Raw genomic sequence first — 19,185 nt, 5'->3', positions numbered from 1 at the left:
GAACGCCGTTACAACCAAACATGTTCTGTAGTTGCGGATCAGACCTGCACAGCGGTCAGGAGGATTTTTGGACCATTCCTCTTCACAAAACCGTTTCAGTTCAGCAATATTCTTGGGATGTCTGGTGTGAACTGCTCTCTTGAGGTCATGCCACAGCATCTCAATCGGGTTGAGGTCAGGGTTCTGACTGGGTCACTTCAGAAGGCGTATTTTCTTCTGTTGAAGCCATTCTGTTGTTGATTTATTTCTGTGTTTTGGGTCGTTGTCCTGTTGCATCACCCAACCTCTATTGAACTTCAGTTGACGGACAAATAGCCTGACATTCTCCTGCAAAATGTCTTGAGAAACTTGGGAATTCATTTTTCCGCCGATGATAGCAAGCTGTCCAGGCCCTGAGGCAGCAAAGCAGCTCCAAACCATGATGCTCCCTCCACCATACATGAGGTTTTGATGTTGTGTGATGTGCCTTTCTTTCTTCTGACATAGTGTTGTGTGTTCCTTCCAAACAACTCAACTGTAGTTTCATCTGTCCACAGAATATTTAGCCAGTAGCGCTGTGGAACATCCAGGTGCACTTTTGCAAACTTCAGACGTGCAGCAATGGGGTTTTTTTGGACAGTATTGGCTTCTTCCGTGGTGTCCTCCCATCAACACAATTCTTGTTTAGTCTTTTACATATCGTAGACTCGTCAAAAGAGATGTTAGTACGTTCCTGAGATTTCTGTAAGTCTTCAGCTGACACTCTAGGATTCTTCTTAACCTCGTTGATCATTCTGCATTGTGCTCTTGCAGTCATCTTCTCAGGACGGCCACACCTAGGGAGAGTAGCAAAAGTGCTGAACTTTCTCCACATATAGACAATTTGTCATTTTGTAACCCTTACCAGTTTTATGCAAGTCAGCAATTCTTAATCTTAGGTATTCCGAGATCTCTTTTGTTCGAGGCATGGTTTCCATCAGGCAATGCTTCTTGTGAATATCAAACTCAAATTTTGCGAGTGTTTTCTTTAGGGCAAGGCAGCTCTTACCAACATCTCTAATATCGTCTCATTGATTGGATCCATGTTAGCTGACTCCTGATTCCTGACTTAGCCTAGGGGTTCACATACTTTTTCCAACCTACACTGTGAATGTTTAAACTATGTATTCAATATAGACAAGAAAAATACAATGATTTGTGTGTTATTAGTTTAAGCACACTATGTTTGTCTGTTGTGGCGACTTAGATGAAGGTCAGATCAAATGTGATGACCATTTTATGCACAAATCCAGTTAATTCCAAAGGGTTCACATACTTTTTCTTGACACTAAGTCTGGATGCATTTTATATGACAGGTAGATTGAGTATTGTCTACAGTCAGTTTAGTGCAGTGTGGGTAGACAAATATTTTTTAGGATTGTGTAGCCTGGTATTAAAAAGCCATTAGATTGGCCTATGGGTGATTGCTGTTTGTTGATATTCTGAGGAAGTTATGCTGCTCTCATTGTGTTGTTTAGGTACTGAGGCCTTACATTACGTAAACAGGAAGTCGCCATATGTCTGTCCGTGTGAATAAAGGGTCTTGTAGTGGAGTATATACAGGAAATTCAGCCGAAGCCACTGCCTGGTCTGGTCCATCAGTCTCCATGGAGATTAATGTGTTTAGCCTGGAATGACTTCCTCTGGGTGGAGTGGGCTTGACCTCCCTATAATACACATCTCTCTCTCTCTCTCTCTCTCTCTCTCTCTCTCTCTCTCTCTCTCTCTCTCTCATTGTACATGTCTTTCTGTCTCTCTCTATCTCGCGTTGACCATGCCTACAAACATTTAAAAAATATATATATTATAATTAGCATACGTGTTAAGTATTGTCACATTCAATGGTAGTGAACATCTGTGTTTGCTGTAGTGTTTTATGGCGCATCAATCATCTTCATGTCTTATTGATTTCCTCTTTCCCATGTTTCCTTGTGTACAGAACGTATCTCTGTATACACAGTTCCAGTGGTCCCTGGGGTCTAATGGACTAAAGTCTGAGTGTGTGTACTGAGATCTGTCTAGCCACCACCAATATCATTGCAAGCTTGAAAGACTGGAGGTACATAGCAGGGTTGGGGTCAGTTTCTTTTCATTTCAGTCAATATAGGAAGTAAACAGACATTCCAATTATTCTCAACACTTCTTTGTGACCATGTGACCTGCAAGGGGGAAATAAAACACTCTGGACGCATTCCAAGGTCGAGTCATGTTGATAGACTGATTTCCAGCATCGATTTTTGAAGCCTTTCCAAAACTATTGCCATACAGCCTTGATCACTGAGCAGAAAGGAGATGAGAGAGGTTGAGAGAGGTCGGGATATAAGGTGCTAAGTCCGTTTTCATAAAGCTTCTCGGAGTAGGACTGCTCATCTCAGATCAGTTTAGCCTTTTAGATCATAATGGGCCTGATCCTATAGATCAGCACTACTGCTCTGAGACACGTTTATGCATAGGAGCAATGAACCATAACCTGACACATCAGATCCTCTCTAAGAATATCACATGGATCATTTAATCGCGGGAAATTAGCTTACCCACGATGTTGCTTAATTATTTAAGTCAATAAGTCATCATTTTAGTCAAACTATGATATATTTGGGGTTGAAGTGGGATATCCAAAAGTGGTAACCGGAAGCTTGCAAGATCGAATCCCTGAGCTGATAAGGTAAAAATCTGTCGTTCTGCCCCTGAACAAGGCAATTATAACCCACGTCATTGACAATACGAATTTGTTCTTAATTAACTGACTTGCCTAGTTAAATAAATGTGAAATATGAGAATGCTTTTCCGACAACGTTTTTTTTTTCAGGGCTGGGTCTTATTTAAATGTGAACGCCCAACAGCATGCCATTGTTTATTAATCAGAAACACCTAGCAAAGTTCTTCCTATACGCGAGTCGCGGCCGAGCTGAGCACTACAATAGATCATCTTTGGATTAGCCAATCAGCTTTTCACCATTGCTGTCACGCCCTGACCTTAGAGCTTTTCATGTCTCTATTTTGGTTTGATCAGGGTGTGATTTGGGTGGGCATTCTATGTTCCCTTTTCTATGTTTTTGTATTTCTTTGTTTTGGCCAGGTATGGTTCTCAATCAGGGACAGCTGTCTATCGTTGTCTCTGATTGGGAACCATATTAAGGTAGCTTTTTCCCACAGGGTTTTTGTGGGTACTTAATTTCTGTTTAGTGTTTTGCACCTTTCATGTTTCGGTTATTCTCGTTGTTATTTTGTTATAGTGTTCAGTTTTAATAAAGAAAGCATAAACGCTTACAACGCTGCGCTTTGGTCCGATGATTCCTCTTCTTCAGATGACGAATACCGTTACAATTGTTTGTTTGAGTTGGTGCTTGTTCATTGTTTTGGTTGAAGAAGTTTCACGTTAAGTAAAGATGTGGAACTCTACACACGCTGCTCCTTGGTCCACCTCTCCACACGAACGTGACAACTCTCCACTGCTTTGATTGATGCAGCTAGAAATCACCAAGTCTCTAATCTATAATGAAAAGGCACTCACGAAAGAAGATTTCACAAACTTGTTTATCTATTTTGCCCTGTTGCTGTTTGTGCTGTTGCTATATTTGTATTGTTTTGTGTCCGATGCACTCAGGGTCTTGTCACATATCACATAGGAACATTCAAAATAGGCGCAACATTGCCCTCTGGTGGGAGCCTTTAACAACTGCAATGGATTTGAAGTTACATTAAGCGCAAACATTGACGGCAGGTTGCCGAGTAGGGTTAGCCCTCTATCTAAACCATGGGGAATCCTCCTGTATTTAACCTAACATTGGTATTCTCACCTGTTATTTGCAGCCGACAAAATTACTCATTGGTGACTTCCTCCTGAGACTGAGTAATAGCTTGCATCCCAAATGGCACCCTATTCCCTACATAGTGCACTACTTGTGACCAGGGCCCAACCGGCCACAGGGCTCTGGTGAAAAGTAGTGCACTATATCGGGAATAGGGTGCCATTTGGGACAGAACCATAGTCAAACATTGTGTACAATTATGCAATGGCACGGTATTCATGATTAGGAGAAATAAATGTCTTGAATACTGAGGATTTGATGTAATATCTCCCCCGCCTTTGGAAATATTTATATGACTGCAGCCTTTTTTGTCACAGACAACTCTTATGAGGCGTTTAGTTATGCAGAGCTTCTTAAATGGAATCCGGCATAAGTTATGACTGCATTGCTCAAGGATTTGTGTCATATACATAAATATTGTATATCACCTCTGCTTTAAGGCAAAGTCCTGACTGAGATTGCAGGTCTAAAGAGACTTCATGAATGCATTTGCGCTCTAGAGACATGCTTTTGTGAAAGAAATCTGAAGGAATTAGGATGATGACATGGGATTTCAGAGCAACATTTTGCTTATTGTCATGGTGTGTACAACATTGGCAGCTAAGAGCTGAATTGGGGTGTGCAGTCCATACCTAACATAACAAATACACAAATAAATGAATACAGATCATTCAGTTCAGATGCAGATGTGAACGCAGATGGCGAAATTTAACTTTTGCTGCAGCCCTATCGTTAGCATGTTTCACCACTAGATGGGACTCACTCTTCTCATTCTGAAGCACAGAACTGTTACTGGTGGGAACAAGAGTTATCTTACTAGGTGGAAACCTAGTCAGTTGTACAACTGAATGCATCTTTCGCATTTAACCCAACCCCTCTGAATTAGAGAGGTGCGGGGGGCTGCCTTATCGACATCCACGGCACCAGGGGGAAAAGTGGGTTACCTGCCTTGTGTGTGTGAGAGAGAGAGAGAGAGAGAGAGAGAGAGAGAGAGAGAGAGAGAGAGAGAGAGAGAGAGAGATATCAAGCAACAAGTCAATAATGAGCTGTTTCTGGGATGCCCGTTAATGCCTCACACCTTATCAGCATCCCAAATGGCACCTTATTCCCTATATAGTGCACTAATTTTGAAACCGCATCCCTTGTGGCTCGGCTTGGCGCTAACCGCTACCGCTAGCAACCCACACACAGCCTCCATCCACCTACCTACCTACCTACCGCCTCGATGTTTCCTGTGATTCTAGGCTAATTACAGGGGCAGATAAAGCAGAGTTTTACCGGTGGCGGTAGGTAGGTATGCCCTCCCTGAATGTGAAATATACCTGTGCCTTTGGATCAAAGCTAAGTGGAATCCGTCTACACGGCATCATTCAGAGACAGACATAAATTAAACTTACAGCACTGCTGCTCAAGACTGTGCTGTCTCTCTTTCGCTTGTTCTCTCTCTCTCTCTCACACACACACACACACACACACAAACCTTGTGGGGACACACAAATATCAGTCCCATTCAAAACCCTATTTTCCCTAACCCTAACCCATACTTTTACCATAACCCTAAACCTAACCCTAGCTCCCAACCCTAATGCTTAACATAAATATAACACTAATTCTAACCTTAAACCCACACCCCCTAGAAATGGTCCACACAAGAATAGTTAAACACACACACACGCACACCTACGTACATAGACAAGAACACTTGCTCAAAAAAGTTCACTCTCTTTTTGTGCACACACACCTGTGAGCCTTTAGCTTTGATGGTGGGGGAGGGCGTGTCTGACAGGAAATTAGGACTGGGCAGGTCCCAGGCATGTGAAAACACACTGCTTAACTCCACACACACACACACGCGCACACACTCCTTTGATGTGGTTACTGTCGGGGAGTAGAAAGACCTAGCAGTGGGGTCCGGAATTATTGGATCCCTTGATAAAGACGTGCAAAAAATACTATAAAATAAAGAATTCAAATACTGAGCTATATTGTATGCTCACATTTTTGGGGTAATATATTATTTTATACTAATACAATTGCTCAGAGAAAGAGATTTTGTTCAATGTACTGTACATGCAACAACATGGAAAATAAAAACTATTCCAAAAATATCTACCTGTATTAAAATAAGCTGGGGAAACAGTTCATTTGATATCCTAACTTCAAAGAATTTAGTTGATATGACTTCCCATTTCGTTTTGAGTCAGTACCACATAAACATTCGAAGTAGTAATGACTTTTCATTGACTTTTAGTTCAACTTACAAGACGTATTTTAGATACAAATGCGTTGGGCTTTATAGTGAAGTACCAAGACATTTTAGGCCAAAACCTGGTTACTCTTCATTTGTTTTTGAAAAAGAATGTTTGTTTATGAGCACGCGTGTGTGTCTCTGACTCATCTGTGTGTTCACACGTGTATACGCAAAACCACTCTGGGTCTGTGTGTGTGTGTGTGTGTGTGTGTGTGTGTGTGTGTGTGTGTGTGTGTGTGTGTGTGTGTGTGTGTGTGTGTGTGTGTGTGTGTGTGTGTGTGTGTGTGTGTGTGTGTGTGCGTGTGTGCGTGTGTGCGTGTGTGCGTGCGTGCGTGCGTGTGCGTGTGTGTGTGGTGTATAACTTTTCTTATTGCAGCTGTTGGATCATGCTGTAACTCCACACTCTTTTTTTGGGGGGTAAACTGTGATTTATCTATCTCTATTCCTGTACTGGGAGAGATAAATCTTGCTCATGCTTGTGTGTCAAACACTCAGTAATTACTTCGACCCTCACGACTGTCTGAGAATGTGAGCCAGTGGGAACTTGCACTGTCCCTCTCAGTTGGCATGATGAGAAACCTTCGCTCTGTGTCTCTTGGATATTCACCCTCAGTGAACTGTGTAAAAACATCACTCTCAACTCATCACAAGTTGGCTTTTAGAAACCACTATTTTAGGTTTGTAGAATTCATAGTGCTATTTTTCCCGTGTTCTTCTCGTTTGCCATCTACGGGACAGCTCTGTCATGACACTGTTTCTCGTGTTCATTTTACTTGGATTAACCATTGGGACTTGGTATAGTGGTACATGGAAGACATTCAATTGTGCGTAACTAGGCAATCTGCACACACGGCACACAGCATCCTGTACACCAGTCACCTCATATGATGAAGGGAAATACTTTTTTCACTGTATATTTATAGCATTTTCTACGTTTTATTGGATAGTGGAGAGACAGTGGGGCAAATAGACAGACAGTCACAAAGGCAGCGGTCCGGATTCTATCCCATGCCGACACATATATTTGTACTGTAGGCGGCGGCACTAGACGCCACCGCATACAAGGAGGGCATCACAAAGCCAGCAGCTAGTACTGTACATACAAGAAACCACAGCATATTGTGTTACTCACTTCTGTCAGTAGGGGGCGTCAGATACGAAAATACATCTGACCAACGGTAGTTCCTGATTCCGTTCAGAAACGTCAGATAAAGTGGTCAGGCATGGCTCACTTGGCAGAGAACGGAGCTTGCAACACAAGGATTGTAGTCTTAGATTCCTGGGGCTACTCATATATAGCATGTATGCACGCATATCTACAAGTTGCTTCGGATGAAAGCATCTGCTAAATGGCATGTGTTCTATTATCTATTTTAAAGGAACTGACAGTGTTCCAAGTGCTTCCCAAAATAGTGGCTGTTAGGTGTTTCTGTTTACTTACGACTTAACGATTCGTCTTTGTGTGTGTGTGTGTGTGTGTTTAGAATGCTTTGATTTGGCCCACTCAAGGTTTTTGGACATCTCCTGGCACAGGAAGTGAGGATTAGAGAACGTCATGCACCCCTCTCCTCTACTTTCTCAGTCAACAACAGACAGAGATGGAGAGAGGTAGAGTGGGGAAGGGGGGGTCAATTGCGACACAGGGAGGAGATGACAGGAACATGTTAAAAGTCAGTGCTGACACAGAGCATGCATACTGCAGTGCAGACCACCCCCGCTCTCTTCCACACACACTCTGAGCCAAACCACATGTTCCCTTCCAGCATCCTCTTCATATTTTAGATGAAACTACTGATCCTGAGGACTGCTTTTCCACAGACATGTCAAGAAGTTACCATATTAGCCCACAATTTTTTTTTTACCTTTATTTTACTAGGCAAGTCAGTTAAGAACAAATTCTTATTTACAATGACGGCCTAGGAACAGTGGGTTAACTGCCTGTTCAGGGGCAGAACGACAGATTTGTACCTTGTCAGCTCAGGGGTTTGAACTTGCAACCTTCTGGTCACTAGTCCAAAGCTCTAACCACTAGGCTACCCTGCCACCATGTAGACTATTTGCATTTTATTGAATTACATTTTACAGTAGAAAATAATACATACATTAAACAAGATGTGCTTTGATACCAGAGGATGACACTTAAAAGCATTATTTGATACACTTATTTCCAAAATAGTCCTCAGTCAGTCTCCAGATATGCTGTGTCATAACTCGCCGTTCTACCCAGCGCTTGTGGAGCAGTCCTCTCCGATCGTGCAGTGCATCAGTATTTCCTGTCAGGTAGTCCTGAATGTCGGCTAGCTAGTGCTATTGCTCTGCCCTTTGTCTTCCCACTCGTCTACCTCTCAGTGTTTTGTCATCAGAGAGCAAAGCCCCTGCAGGATTTCCTGTGTGTTGAGTAGGGGCTAGGGTTCATCCCTCTGGCTTCCTTCTGGCTCCTCCAACAGAGAGACAGCAGGCCTGGGCCCTTTTTCCTCCATCTCCTCCTCCCGTCACCAGCAGATGGGAATGACAAGTAGAGACATGGGGTTAGGCCTAGAAGTGAATGTTGTGTGGTGTGTCTTCCCGGTGGTAGATGGAAGTGGGTGGTTTGGCTGTTCCATGGGAGGGCGGGCCCTAGTCTTAATTATAGAGTCCTCTGTGAAATGTCTCAGCCTCCGTGAAGGGGCAGGGATAACTTTGTGTGTGTGTGTGTGTGTGTGTGTGTGTGTGTGTGTGTGTGTGTGTGTGTGTGTGTGTGTGTGTGTGTGTGTGTGTGTGTGTGTGTGTGTGTGTGTGTGTGTGTGTGTGTGTGTGTGTGTGTGTGTGTGTGTGTGTGTGTGTGTGTGTGTGTGTGTGTGTGTGTGTGTGTGTGTGTGTGTGTGTGTGTGTAGCTGCTGAGGAGAGAAGCCATCAAAACCCAGTCATCAAAGGCCCAGTGCAATCAAAAATGTGTTTTATAAATATTTCCACACTATGAGGTTGGAATAATGCTATGGAATTTAGAAAATTATGATAATGCCCTTTTAGTGTAACAGCTGTTTGAAAAGACCGCCTGAAATGTTACCCTGTTGTGGTGGGGTGGAGTTTTAGCCTGCCTTTTGACAACACCAGACAGGAAATGAGTTAATAGCCCAATAAGAAAGAACAGCTAGTTTTCAGTTTTCCCAACTCAGACCATTCCCAGACATTCCTAGCAAAATTCTTGCTTGAGAAGCTGCTCTTTGCTAGAAATGTTTTATCGAAAACAATCACAGTAAGGTACTTCATTGTTACCCAGAAAATATTTGATATTGAGATAAAAATGGCTGCATTGGACCTTTATTAATAAGCCACCATTCCTTTCCCTTGTGGAGATAATGTTCCACTGTCTTCACCCTCCTTCTCTTCTCAAGTTTGCGTCACTAGCCAAGCCTCATACAGCACAGGGGGATGGTGGATTTGTTGCTTGAGGGAACTAAATCGCCCTCCTGGGTTTTTAAGACCCCACTGCTACCCCCTCAGCCCCGTCCTTCCCCCACCTCCTGTAAAGACTGGCGGGCTGTTTACGCTGGCCAGGAGGGGCGAGAAGGAGACCTGAATGGGGGAAGGAATGCAGGAGACAAATGAGCACTCTCAGCAGGAGAGCGGGAATATGAGTGAGCCATTGTGTCCTTCAGAGTCTGCTGCCTGGGATGTAAACACACATTAATAGGGAACAGGGGAACACACACACACACACACACACACTGCAAGGGAACGCATGTGTGCTGGTGGACTGACAAACAGCTCTGTCACACTCGGTGAGGCACTCTTGTCCTCCCACACACGTGCTCTTCGATGTAATTCTATTCTCACACACACACACACACACACACACACACACACACACACACACACACACACACACACACACACACACACACACACACACACACACACACACACACACACACACACACAGGGCTGCATGCCCTCTCGTCTTTCCTTTCCCAACCGGATGTGCAGGGTCATGGGTCAGAACTGGAGACCACAAAGAGGGTTCTGCGTCAGTGTGGCTGCCTGGATTCTTGTTCTAGCCCTCCCTCCTCCCTCTGTTCCTCCCTCCCCCTCTCCGTGCCCGCCAAGCCTGGCCTGACGTTTGGTTTGAGGCCCAGATGGCTGTAGCATGCCCCTCTTTGCTTCTCAAATGGCACCCTATTTCCTATTGCATGTAATACTTTACCTATATAGGGAATAGGGTGCCGTTTGGGATGTAGCCTCTAACTGAGGATTAGATCAGCAGTCTCCTTTTCCTCCATGTGTGAGTAGTCAGGACAAAGAACGTCAAGTAGGGAGAAAAGAATGTAAGCCTCTAAATCATGAAATAATACTCTCTACACACACTGACATTTCATGACATTCTTCATTTCCTATAAGAACAAACAACAGTTGAAGAATTTGGAAAAATTAGGATTTTCTTTTTTGTTCAACATTTTTATTAAATACGTTCGATTTCTTTGTTGCACTGTAAGTACATTAGACATTTTTGTTTGTCTTTTATTGTCTTCAGAGCCCAACTTCCATAAAAAAAAGTTTACATTTTGGAGTGAAGCTATGTTTATTTTGTGGGGAGAAAAAGGTTGCACCAGAAGTGTGAACGTTTGACCACATACCAGTGCATTTTTATGCTAATAGGTTTAGCTGCAGTGAGCAGTGATCCTTGATGTAATGATATGACATTGGTATTGTATGTGTCTTGTCTGTGGTCTAGTACAGGCTGTGTGTGTGTGTGTGTGTGTGTGGTGGTTTGTGTGTGGTGGTGTGTGCGGTGGTGTGTCCAAAGCCATGCTGGTGTGTGTATTTATAGTCAGCACATACACAGAGGTCTAAGTGGCCTGAATTATCCACTTAGTACACTGTCTCCTAGCAGCAGTGGCTGCAGCAGCATCATGTCAAAGAGAAACACACTGAAAGACACATACAGTAGCTGTCCCAGATCTCATAATCATTAACTAGCTTACCCGCCAAAGTGTGTGTGTGTGACCGTGTTCTGATGAATGACTCATATCTTTGCACCTGTGGAGATACGAGAGTGTGTATCTAATCGGAGGAAATGAGCATAGGTTATAGTATCGATAGCTCACATCATTTATCTAAAGGCCAGTATCAATGCTTCCCTGGATTACAACAACCTACTATAGTTGATGTTGAATATTCCGTATCCACCCACTGACAACATGGATACGAGTTTTGCACTTTCGCCTGAGTGCTATAACTCGCTCCCACTGACATCCCAGACACATGCAGTGTGTCATTCAAGCACATAGCCTACTCACTCAGAAAGACATGGCCTGCATCCCAAATGACATCCTATTCCCTATACAGTGCACTACTTTTGACCAGAGCCCTAAATAGGGAATAGGGTGATATTTAGGACACAGTCCGTGAGATATGGGCCTGGGAGTGTGAAATGAGGGGAGTGGAATCATGCGTGAGATGTGTGGGCGTGTTAGCTTTAGCATTAGGAGGCTAGCGCTGGAGTTGCTGCCCGGCGTGGCAGCAGGAATGTTAATACAGGAACCCAACAAAACGGACTGACAAATGTATCTGTAACTGAACCTCTCGCTCACTCTCTCTCTCTCTCTCTCGCTCTCTCTTCCTCCCTTCCTACCCATGAGGTTACTGTTGAGTCACTCCCTAAAGATATCCTGTTCTCTCTTTCTCCTACCTCAGGGCATGCCTTTCTTTTAGGGCTGGGACAATGGAGTGATGTGTTGCTTCATGTGGTGAAGTACTTGTGAGGCTTAGGCCCTCGTTGCGGAGCACTGGGGAACAATAAGGGCCATCTAGCCCTCTAGGCAGGTCTAATGAGAAACCGTTTTAAAACCCACACCTAAACTCTTTCATCCTAGGATTATCTCACTCTGCTCAGTTCTCTTCAGTTGTCGACCATGTTATTGTATTTGTACCTTTATTATCTGTACATGTTATATTTAAGCAATAAGGCACAAGGGGGTGTGGTATATGGCCAATATACCACGGCGAAGAGCTGTTCTAAAGCACGACACAATGCGGAGTGCCTGGATTACAGCCCTTAGCTGTGGTATATTGTCCATATACCAAACACTCCCGAGGTGCCTTACTGTTATTATAAACTGGTTACCACTGTAATTACAGCAGTAAAAATAAATGTTTTGTCATACCCGTGGTATACGGTCTGATATACCACGGCTGTCAACCAATCAGCATTCAGGGCTCGAACCACCCAGTTTTTAATAGTGTACATGTAAAACTAATATAGTATAATATAGTACATACAGTATTGCCTGTATTGTATACTTTGGTGTGTACAACATCTGACCTGACAGATGGTCATATTCTGTTGTCGATTACAGGACCACTTAACTGAAATAGTAGCTTTCAGACATTGGTAAATGAAAAGTATGTCGCTATGTACTGTCCCTGTATCTTTTGTACTGTGCACAATTCCCGCTCTCGTCTAATTTGTATTGCAGCATGCAGTATGTGTCTGTCTCAGTCTGTCACTGATTGATAGAGCAGATGACAGCTCTGGCTCATAATACTGGAATGCAGGTAACGAGGGTTTCTATTTGAACTTGGTACATGCCGCCTGGTGGGAAAGTGGGTTAAGTAGGTTGAAACCTCTCACCAAGCAGCGTTCAGATAAATGTACAGTTATCAGTTGTAAACACAGTCTATATCAGGTAGCATAGGAGACACAAGACAAGCCTGAAGCAAAGTTAAGTTTTGTTGTTGTAATTTTTTCACAGTAGGGAATATGCTGTTATGCGGATATTGCTGTTTTGGCTACATGGCGCTACTAGACTAAATACAATATCTCTGACTTAGACTCATTGTGTAGATATTTGTTAGACTGCTTCACACATGGCATACTCACAGACACACAATGGTTGACACACAAAGAGCTGCTCTCAAAGTGCTGTTGTGAGTCACCTGAAGGAATCCCAGAAGCCTTCATGTCAGCCTGCACCACTCACCCTCAAAGGTCAAGGGTCGCGAGGAGATTTCTGCTCCCCAGATACCTGACCTCCCAGCCCCCTCACAGACACAATGGCTCTGTGTAGAGGAGTGTGTGGAGTGGAGTGAGGTTTGAAGAGAAAGGTAACATGCTGCATCCACTATGAAAGCCTTCACTGTTCACACACAGTCGCACAAAGTAACCTGAAACCCTGTTGCGTTTACGATTTACAGTTCTGGGGCCTCCTTTCTAAACTATGCGTACGAACAAAATATACCGCGAAAGTTGGCATTTATAAAAATAATCTAACTTGACGTGAGAATGTGCCTACCTCCCCACAAACTCTAGAGACCATGCGCGTGCACATCTGCTAGTGGTTGAAATATTGTTTTGCATGCTGGCAAGGAAGTATTTTGTACAAAAGATAAAAAGCTTGTTCTTAAAAAAGTAAAAACAGGAAAACATATTAACAAGACTGAAACCATTTGCCATTAGTGAGAAGAGCAAAAATGTATGGGTTTTATTTTTTAGAATCTAAAATAATTAGACAGCAATCTTTTTCCTGTTTTACTTTCATAACCATTGCAGAATTACATTCCTCACCCTTTTCTGGCCGTGTTGGGTTCATAGTCCCGTAGGAGCCATACAACAAATCACCATGCGCATCACTCATTTCATTGGACCTCGTAGCCTGCAAATAGATAGGCTAAATGTCTTTCATGGTTTGCGATATCATAGGCAGTGCGGTTTATAACTACCGCTATACAGTCAAATTTAACAGCGGATCTTTTTACATGGAAGTGGGCCTATGTATCAGGTGGAAAGTGTCACGTTATTATTGTCATGCTCACCAGTAAAGTGAAATGCTTTTCCTGCTTGCTCTTCTCAACAATGCAGATTTGAATATCAGTAGTACCATCAAAAAAACAAAACAAAAAAGTCAAGTAGAACAAAAACACATGTGAAATAAAAGTGTAACTACCACAATTGCTTGTTTTTTAGTAGCCCACCCTACAATGTAAGGGTTGGGGGGGGGGGGGGTCCAATTAAAACATTGTTTGATTTCAAATGTTCTGCTGGCAGGTCCACGACAACTTGCTAATTGTTTTCTCGTTCAAAAACGGACAGTCCTTTTCCAGATACAGAATAAATTACTGCTAAAGATGAAAAACATTCTGCCAACACAGTAGCTTATGTAAAAAAAATATTTGACAGTATGGGGAGGCTGCAGTATTGCTGTGCGATAAGAACACGACATTGTTGCCTATTTAGTCTCAGAGCCTATACCAAGGCTGGACATATAAACACAACAATCTATTGATAAACACAATATTGAACAGCAATTTGTCTTTTGCTTGCCGTGGCCTAATGCTAATAGTTCCAAACAATACGTAAATGGTGTTTCCAGGTGGAGTTTACATTTGTACAGGATTAACACCAGGAAACATGCATATGTCTGGCATGCTCAAAGTTGATGCATCTCAATATGTTTTTGTATGTGTGCAGAATTTTCAGAAATGGAAATGCAGACATTTTGGGTGAAATTTAAGCAATGGTTATAAATGAGGACCCTGATGTCTAGGTTCAATACCAGATAGACCCTACTTAATCACATACTCAAGTTAGGCTTTGTTGGAGCCTGTAATTGGCATATTGCAGTGCTTTAAAGTGCTGTTTATGAGACTAGTGTAATTTCGTATGTCTGACCTTTTCATTTTGTGCCTCTTTTTCATCACATTACAGTGTCCCAGATAGCATAGAGCAGAAACTGAAGAAAAGCTGTATTTGTTAGTATTGAGGCAGAAACAGTAGCTACGCCATGACTTAGCCTGCAGGCTCAATGCTAAATGCTAGCTAACACGCTCCCTGTTATAGTAACACAGTAGCAGTTCACTGTTTTTCTCTTCGTGAGTTTGCCTAGCATGTCTAACATGAGACTGTTTGTGCTCATTTTTTGGTGACTGTGCATGATTTCAGCTTTGAATTTGTCAACCTGCTAGCTAACTAGCATTTAGCTGTGTGCCTGTGCTGCAGCCAGAGTGTACACAGTGGAAGGTAAACAGCCACCAGCAGTCGGCTTGTCTCCATGGAGACACTATCACAAAGGACTCCAGCTGGTGGCATGGTGTGTAAGCGCGAGCAAACAGCGCGCTGACTGCGACGTGGGGAGGGAGGGTGGGAGGAAGCTATGGAGGCCCACCCTTCACTCCTCTAGTCTCTTCCCCTCTGTCCTCACCCCTCTCTTTTTCGGCTGTCTGGACCTCTTCTGTAGTCCCTCCCCCAAGCGCCATGCGGCTGTACTCAGCTGTCAGTGTTCCCCTGCCCGCCCGCCCTCCTGTCTTTGTGTTTGCATGGCGGTGGTGCTGGTGCTATGCCCTTGGCCCCCACGTGGGGGAGCTCAACACTGTTAGCCCAATAGCCCAGCGTTAGCATAGTCCCGCTTCAATGCAGCCTCAGACACTTGAAGGAGAGGTAGTTAGTTCTCTGCTTCTGTTACCGCTCATAGCAATCCACTGCAGGCGTTTGAAAAATCACAAGTTCCCAAGGACACATTGCACACAATACACACACTCAGAAATCGGTTATAGTCCTCGAAAGGGAAAATGTGATCAACGGAACCAGAGATAGTCTTGTGTTTTTGTTTTTTTTCTCAGGGCATGAAGAAGTGAATGGAGGCTTTTTTTGTGAAGGGGTGTGTGATGGTTGTGGGGGTGGGGGTGGGGTGTCTGGTAGTATCTAGCTCTGGGGGGAGGGGATTCACCCCATGGAGAACAGCTATTCACACAAGCCTGTCGGCATGGGGTTTTGAAGCATTTGTCAAAGAGGGATTTGGGCAAGTGCCAAGAAGGGTTTTGTCATTCACAAACTCCTCTACCCTCTTATTTGGAATGACAATACACACAGCAGGTCTCAGCTCAAGAAAGAAGTGGGAATAAAATGGCCATCAAAGCACCACTTTAATTAAGAAAGCGTGTTATTGCAGGTCTATTTTACACAGCAGAAGAGCTTCATTTGATTCTGAATAACATGCAAATCTAAGATCAAATTGAAATGAAATCCTAGTTTAAAAGCGTAAGACATTTAATTCGAGTGATATAAAAAAAAGAAAGAAAGAAAGAAAGAAAGAAAAAGGAAAAAAGGAAAGGGAAAGAAAGAAAGAAGAGAAGGAAAAAGTTTTCCACATCCATTCCCTTCTAATGGAGGTTTGGCAACCAATGTCTCATTCCTCCCTCGCTGTTCCTTCAGACAAACACTGCATCCTTGAGACAATCGGTCTGGTGAGTGTGTGTGTGTGTGTGTGCGCGTGTGCGGGAGGTCCAGGAGCTATCTTACTGTCATGGCTGGCTTAAACATCAAACTACTCAAACTCCTCCATCTCTCTGGAAACTTGGCAGTAGTCTTATCATGGTGTTTGTTCTGTAATCCCCCCCCCCCCTCCCCCCATATCACTGTAATGGCATTGTGTCATATGGACAGCCAAATTGGACTGGGACTCTTTGATGTGGAATATTTCTGAGGTTTTGTTGTGTTATGCAAGGGATCAAGTGGCGGGATGCTCAGATCTGGAAGAAGTTAACTGTGTTCATGAAGTTGCTAGGCACATATCAATTCACATATGCACACGTGCACAGAAACACACACACACACACATACACACACACTGCTGCGCAGGATACCGCTGACAACAGATTCAGATGGATGACAAGCATATCAGTCCCAGGCCAGGAAGTCTGCAGTGTGCTTTGATGTGGTCATGAGAAGTTTAACTTTTTGGCTGCACTGTGTCAACAGTCCTGGGTGTGCGTGTGTGCGTATGCGCGTGTGCATGCGTGTGTGTGTGTGTGTGTGTGCACGTGCCTGCGTGCATGTGGGTGTGTGTGGGCATGTTCCAGTTTCTTTAGTGTGTTTACCTAACCTGTCTCAACACACACAGCCCAGTCTTCTCCTCCTTTCTGTCTGACCACAGCAGAGCAGAGCAGTGAAAGACATGTGGGGGAAGGACTCATCTCCAGTTTCATATCCCTATTTGTGGAGAAACACGAAAATGCTCTGTTCTCCAAAGCTTTCTCCACTGTGTGTGTGTGTGTGTGTGTGTGTGTGTGTGTGTGTGTGTGTGTGTGTGTGTGTGTGTGTGTGTGTGTGTGTGTGTGTGTGTGTGTGTGTGTGTGTGTGTGTGTGTGTGTGTGTGTGTGTGTGTGTGTGTTTGAATCCCCTGAACTTCTGCTCCGTGATCGGCTGGTAGGACCAAGACCTAAGCCTCCCTCTCTATCTATCTGTGTCGGTCCGTATCTGTGTCCCAAATAGCACCCTATTTCCCTATGTAGTGCACTACATTTGACCAGAGCCCCAATAGCTGGCCCTACGGGCCCTGGTCAACAGTGGTGCACTGTAAAGGGAATAGGAGGCCATTTGTGACGCTGCCAGTGTGTGGGTGGGTGTGTGAGAGGGTGTGTTTGTGGTTCCGTGCTCTGTAGATTGCCTAATGGTCTGTACTCAGTGACCTTTGGCGAGATCAGCAGTGTGTGTCAATCATAGTTTCCCATGCAGACATCTGCAAAGCATCAGAACATGGGGCCCATGTTTAGGTCATGTTTAGGATGCTTTCTCACAGGGTGGCCTGAAGTTACTTCACAATCTATTTTCTTCTATCATGATGATATTAAAGAAGTGATATATGGGTGCTTATAGTCAGCAGCATAGCATAGTATAAGTGCACTATAAGGCATGATAAAGGATTATACATGCTTCATAGAAATTGTTAACAAAAAACATATGTACTTGTCTTTTTCTTGAAATGTTATTTTTTTTGAACAAGTAGCACATTAGCTAACACCTGGTTTGCTATAATGATCTAATCTCAATACAATCTTTTCTATGTAAGCCTCCCTCTCCAAACTTGTCAAAACTTGACCATACAGACTCTGGGTTGCCTTGGAGGATTCAGTCATTCAATCGTGATCATGACAAGGGGCATCAAGGCAGCCAGCTAGGCAGGCAGCTCTTTCACCCCCACTGTGGTAAGGCTTTGTAACTGTCACACACACACACGCACGCACGCACGCACGCACACACACACACACACACACACACACACACACACACACACACACACACACACACACACACACACACACACACACACACACACACACACACACACACACACACACACACACACACACACACACACTATGCTCCGTACTGAGGGTGTGGAAGAGAACGGGCCGTGGTATGCCGCTGCCACCGTCCCCTTTAGGATGTTTGTCTTTTTCAGGGATTAAAAGGGATTCAGGAAATTAACTCACTGTCCTAGTTTCTGGGACGGGAGTCAACGGGAGTCAGCCCGTGACCCAATTCTGATGGGGATGACACGGAGGGAAGAGGGAAATCAAAAGGCATAACGCCGTTCTGTTTTGTTGTGTTATGTTCTGTGTTTGGGGCTTCGGAAAAGGTTGCTTTGGGTCTGATGGCGTGGAACCCTATCCCCATGTGATACTTTTGAAACACTTGCACGATTTGGACCAGGGCCTGGTAGAAAGTATTGCACTTTATAGGGAACGGGGGTGCAATCTGGTGTGCTCTGTGTGGACTCCTTGCACACCAGGGCTTTCTTACCTGCTGACCTGTCGCTGTAATCGGAAATGGCATTCACTGACAGAGAGAGAGAGAGAGAGAGAGAGAGAGAGAGAGAGAGTGGTGGAGACAGAATTGATGTGTGTGTTAGCATGAGTAAATTTGTGGATCTTGTTTGTTTGAGCATTGATCTTTGCGTTAGGGCTTGTTTGCTGTGACATCCTACCTGATTACACAGTACACTACCCTTGTTCATCTACTCTCTCTCTTAACCACACACACACACACATGCACGCACGCACGCACGCACACACACACACACACACACACACACTGCTCATCCACACTCCCATACAGTTGATCTGTTATGATTACGTAAAGGAGGCCAAGCAACAGAGGAGGTCTGGACAGCAGCTTTCAGCCACGCTAGACTAGATTAGTAGGTCAAGTGAAGTGACCAACAGACAAATCCTTTTAGTAGGTTGGCTGAGCTTTGTTAAAGATGCTCCTAACCTAGATGAATCGAAACTCTCAGAGCAAACCTAGCTCATCCTCCTGTGAACGACATTAATGCTGTTTTCTCCTTCATT

At 43.9% G+C, this 19,185-nt stretch overlaps 1 protein-coding gene across 2 annotated transcripts in view; it reads left to right on the top strand.

Annotated features, from left to right (window-relative positions):
- LOC135522592 (disks large-associated protein 1-like) overlaps positions 1 to 19,185 on the top strand; it is a 238,898-nt gene that overhangs the window by 197,820 nt on the left and 21,893 nt on the right. The gene's annotated exons all lie outside the window — the stretch shown is intronic.

The sequence above is a fragment of the Oncorhynchus masou genome, chromosome 30 (genome assembly GCF_036934945.1).
Source record: "Oncorhynchus masou masou isolate Uvic2021 chromosome 30, UVic_Omas_1.1, whole genome shotgun sequence".
Classification (NCBI taxonomy): Eukaryota; Metazoa; Chordata; class Actinopteri; order Salmoniformes; family Salmonidae; genus Oncorhynchus; species Oncorhynchus masou.
The sequence above is the reverse complement of the archived record's forward strand: the minus strand, read 5'-3'. Positions and strand labels throughout refer to the sequence as shown.